Source organism: Priapulus caudatus, unplaced genomic scaffold, assembly GCF_000485595.1.
Source record: "Priapulus caudatus unplaced genomic scaffold, Priapulus_caudatus-5.0.1 Scaffold166, whole genome shotgun sequence".
NCBI lineage: Eukaryota > Metazoa > Priapulida > Priapulimorpha > Priapulimorphida > Priapulidae > Priapulus > Priapulus caudatus.
In genome coordinates, this window is record NW_014577227.1 from 399,718 (window position 1) to 405,067 (window position 5,350).

The 5,350-nt window shown below is 36.1% G+C and overlaps 1 protein-coding gene across 2 annotated transcripts in view; it reads left to right on the forward strand.

Annotated features, from left to right (window-relative positions):
- The first annotated feature begins 945 nt into the window (after positions 1-945).
- Positions 946-5,350, forward strand: part of LOC106806533 (zinc finger protein 239-like) — a 15,865-nt gene continuing 11,460 nt past the window's right edge. The window contains exon 1 of one of the 2 annotated variants that reach the window (XM_014808507.1): positions 946-1,049. The gene's annotated coding sequence lies outside the window, so the exon portion shown is untranslated. Of the gene's footprint in view, positions 1,050-1,678; positions 1,705-5,350 lie in introns of those variants that run through there. The other variant, XM_014808508.1, reaches the window with a different exon arrangement.

Here is a 5,350-nt window from a genome sequence, read left to right on the forward strand (position 1 = left end):
ATCCCCCCTAAGATAAAAAAAAAAAATAGAAAAAAATAGGCCAAAAGTATGGTTGCAAAACATACCAAAAACACGTGAGAATTGTGAGAAATTGCAAATTCTACCTGTGTTTAATACATGTAGTTAATTACTATATAGTAACCTAATTACTGTGTACCCTCTCTGAAAAGTCATGAAAAGTGTTTTGAATCCTAACTTGTAGGGTTGAGTCTAGGGTTGAGATAGTGTCATCAGACATGAGAATATGGCCCACAGTATGCCTCAGATTGCAGGAAAATGGCTTAAATATTTCAATTTTATGGGGGCATGCCCCCAGACCCCCCTAGCACTAGCATGCTTACGGCACACGGACCTGCCTGCGGCAGCCAAGAATAATTTCGCCCGCGGCTATTGCCGATCATCCCCCCACTCCTCGGTACAGATTTATGCCCCTGACCCAACATATTCAATAAATGACACATTTTTATGACACATATTTACATTCATAATGAACCCGACCTAAAAAGTGTCCCCCCTTCCCCCGTACATTGTTAGTCTTGTTATGTCATAATTAGGCATTCAACTACTAGTACTACTTTCTTATCATATTTTCTTTCATTAGGTATTAAAATTTGTTTAAGGGGGGTCAAGCTTTACTAGTGACACAGACAGAGTACTAAGTAGTGATGACTGATGCGCTAAGCAGAGAAACTGCACCAATATGGCGCTGGTCACGTGACAGTTGTCAGAAACTGTCAGGAACTGTGCCTGGGTATGACTCATGAGCGTTCTACTTCTATTTCTATGGCTCAATCTACAATCTACGATCTACGAGCTCACCCTACGGCTCAATCTCACCTCGTATCCTGAGTACGAAGGTGCACTGCATGCAGTTTGACTTTGAGTTATTCCCCACAACCTTCAGGAATAATATTATTTCAGCGCGAGGTTTTGCGAGAACCGGAACCACCGATACTGAACCGGAAATTCGGCCATTCCTTGTAGCGACGAGGGACACAAAGACGCAAGTGTTTTGCTTGATCATTCATTCATTGGTGAAGCCTTAGAAGGTAGGCATTTGATTATCTAATTCACCACATTTCATGTTGACGGTTGTAACGGGGCAATAAATTTTCTCATTATGTAAAAAACGGACGCTGAAGCATGTAATTTGGAAACAGCATCCATCGTTTGCTCCGAGTCTGAGGCTTAGGGCCCCTAGTCTGGCCAAATCCTATTTGACAACCCCAGGTTTAAAAACCCTAACCCTAACCCTAACCCTAACACTAACCAAACTCACGACATGGGTGTGTAAACACTACTTTGACCCCTAGTCTAGTCTTACTGAATACTGTACGTAAATTTTGACGTAGGCTAACCTTAGGGTTACTGTTACTGTTACTGTTAGTGTTAGAAATTCTGAATAAAGTGACTGTGTACCCATAACACCCATAATTGCATGGTCGTTACTACACTCAACATTACAACATACTTGAACAGTATTTTGTATCTTTGTATCTGGTTCCCTCTCTTGTATTTCACAAGGCACCCGAATCAACGAGTGCGGGGTTCATCTAGAAAACAAAGGGGTAAACGCCGCCTCTAATTTTCTACATGTTAGTGTCACGGATCGACAGAATTTTCCGTACATAATCTAATTCAGGTTTTAATAAAAGACGCAAGTGTTTTGCTTGATCATATCATTCATTGGTGAAGCCTTAGAAGGTAGGCATTTGATTTATCTATTCACCACATTCATGTGACGGTTGTAACGGGGCAATAAATTTCTCATTATGTAAAAAACGGAGCGCTGACGCATGTAATTTGAACAGCATCCATCGTTTGCTCCGAGTCTGAGGCTTAGGGCCCCTAGTCTAGTCTTACTGAATACTGTACGTAAATTTGACGTAGGCTAACCTAGGGTTACTGTTACTGTTACTGTTCGAGGTTAGAAATTCTGAATAAAGTGACTGTGTACCCATAAACACCATAATTGCATGGTCGTTACTACACTCAACATTACAACATACTTGAACAGTATTTTGTATCTTTGGTATCTGGTTCCTCTCTTGTATTTCACAAGGCACTCGAATCAACGCAGCTGCGGGTTTATCTAGAAAACAAAGGGGTAAAGCGGCCGCTCTAATTTTCTACATGTTAGTGTCACGGATCGAGCAGAAATTTTCGTACATATCTAATTCAGGTTTTAATAGTCCAGGTTGTCCTTTTCCAGTTATCTATTTCTTGTCGCCCCCTTATATTTTTCATAACTATCACAATTATATAAATGTTCCATAACAATCTCTTTCATATACGTTATTACATCTATTACACTTATCTCGCTAAAATTATTTTTAAAGTATCCTTTTAGGTCAATCATGCAAGTTTTGCATTAAAATGCAAAACACGAATCGTTAAATGATAAGTACTTTCATAAATATCTCCTTCAGTCCGTATGTTTCAATGTTTATCATGTTCATTTTTTTTGGCCTCGAGTTTCAATTTTCTCCTTTTAATTAACTCGTTTAGTATTGCATCTTTAGACTTTTTTTTTCCAGGTTCTTTTGCTTTAATCGCTATGGCCTGTAAATGATATTCTAATTCGTATTCCTGCTAGTATTATGTTGGATTTCGATTTCCGCAGTTTCTTGCCTTCCTTTTTGACTCTGTTGCTATAAAAATCTTCTCTCATTAATCTATTGTTTTCCAATTAATTATATATTTGAAGTAGCATATTTTTGTTATGGCTATTAATCAGTTTATTCGGTAAAATTCCGCAACTCTATCCTTAATTGCTTTTCATGGTGTTTTTGCTATGGCTTTTATATTTTACGTAGACATTACGATTTGTGAAAGTCTCTAACATTTTAAATTCTTCCTTAGTTATGTTGGTCACGTTTGCACTGGTTGTTCAGGAACGACAGGTATTAACGTACATTCAGTATAATTTGGACCTTGCCTTCTATGTATGGTTACCATAATTTTGCTGCCTCCTGCTGCGCCTGAAAACTATTTCTCTTATCAATGAATCTACATTTAATCGGTTCCGTGCCTTTTGATCATGTCTTAACCCCCCTTTGTCATTAAATAGATCGCCTGTAGATATGTATATTTAGTGCATTTTTTTGAGTACGCTGATTTCCTAATAATATATCCTTTGCTCTATCCTTTGCTTTATTGAGAAAATTTCATGACCATTTGGTATTTGTTTGTTAAATTAAATTCTAAGTCTTTTTGAATTGTGCTAATCTATGACATGCCTGAGCAATTCTTTGTAATTGTTTTGTATCTCCTATTCCTAAATATCATCCATATTTAAACGTAACGTCCGATTTCTATGTGTGCACTAATACATGTACTTTCACATTATTTAGAGAATTTAAACCAGCTCAAGTCATGCAGCATATGTACTGGGGTCCTAATATCGTTCCTTGTTTACTATTTCTTTTGTTATGAAATTATCCGATTTTTCCTACCTGGTGTATCTTAAATTGATTATTGCTTTTTCGTTCATTTTAAAGATTAGTTCCCAGCACTGTTCCTTCAGTCCTCTATTACCATAATTCTACCATTGCGTTTTTTAACATAGACAATCAGAAACTTTTTGGATACTCCCGAATAAGAATGTGAATTTTTTTTTTTGTCCCTGTGTTTATCAATTATGCCTCTTAGTACAAATTAAATGCGTCCGTTGTGGCTAAAGTCCTTCTCCCCCCACTTGTGTTTTGGGCTAGTGTCCATAATTTTCGCTTTCTTTGGCCAGATTAGTTCTCAATTATTTTACTTATCATATTTGTAAGGAAGATTCCTCTTGATATTTTTTAAGTCACGTATAGCCCCTTCCTTTATAGACTGTTTTAATTATCATTTTATGCATTGCTTTGTGTATTGCGTTCAAGCCATTGAGATAGGAGTTTACTATGATCTTTTATCGATTTACCCTCACATGCATTTCCTCAAAGTCATTGAATTTGCGTACACATCCCTTGTTATCTCTTGCCTTTATTACCCTTAAGGATCATAATTGTCTTGCTGATTTCGTTGTCGGTTATATCCTCTTCTCGTAATTCTTGTTGTTTATAGTTCTTGATCTTTAAATGTTTTTTCTACTGAATTCATAAATTTTCACGGTCTTCTCATTTTTTTATGGTTTTTCTAATGCTAGCCTCTTTAAAATATTCCACATATTCTGTGTTTATTTGGTCGCACCTCCTCTACTTTATATCTGGGCAATTTCTCTTTATGACCGGATGCATGCTTATTACTTTCTTTACTCAGGTAATAGCCTTTTTCGTATTTTCCAAATCACTCGGAGCTTGTATGGCCTACCTTTGTTCTTTAGTTCTTCTAATTGTTTTCAGCAGTTTATTTTTTCGTTTCCTTTTAGTAACATGTATTCCTATCGATTATTGTTATTAGTCTTATTCTTTCTTCTGTCGTATCGCTCAATTGATAATTTTTGTCTTGTTTGGCTTTACTCAAACTTTTTTTTAATCGTCGTTTAGTGTCAAATAGCTGCTTCATTTCCTTGCTTATCCGTGTACCTCCCCTTTCTGACGTCTTGATAAAACTCTCTGATATTTTGTGTTTTATAATATTATTCCATTTAGTATATAATTCTTTGAAGTTACCGGTTTCTTCCCATATTTTGGGCTAATTCACATATTTGTTGCTTTTTTCCATTCGGTCGAGTCGCTTTTTTATTCCTTAATATTAAGATTGATTTTTTTGGGCTTGGTTCGTTACTTTCGTCTGTTCTTTGAGAAGTTAAATGATTTAACCTCTACTACATTGTGATCACTATACTTGCTATCTGCTTTTCCTTCTCTATTTCATACCTACACATCGCCAAAACCTATCCTTCATCGTATCTTCATCTTTGTTATTTTAGTTTCTAGTTCCCTATCTATGAATCACAATAGTATTATGCGATTTCTTGAACCCCCTGGACGCGCTTGTTCCATATCCGCTTCACATTTTTGGTCGCAATTAGCTATAATTTATATTTATTTTTGACGCATGTCTAGAAGCTTTTTCCCCCCCTTTGAAATTTCTTTATTATTCCCCGGAATGGTTTCACCTACTTTAACATTAAAATCTCCTATTATTAGACACATTTGGTCTTGCTGATTTGCTTTTTATTATCTCTTCCTCATTATTTCAACATTTTACTAATATCTTCTTGTGATGTCTTTGACTCTTGTGGTCCATAAATTATCCCTAGTCTAAGTTAATGTTTTTATTGTCTATTAGTACCGATTTTTGGTTCACCCCGCTTTCTCTAACCTCTTAATCCCTATTGTTAACTTATTTACCTTTTCTTTACTCAAGCAGTATTCCCTCCATTTTATGCCGTTCTATTTAATGTATA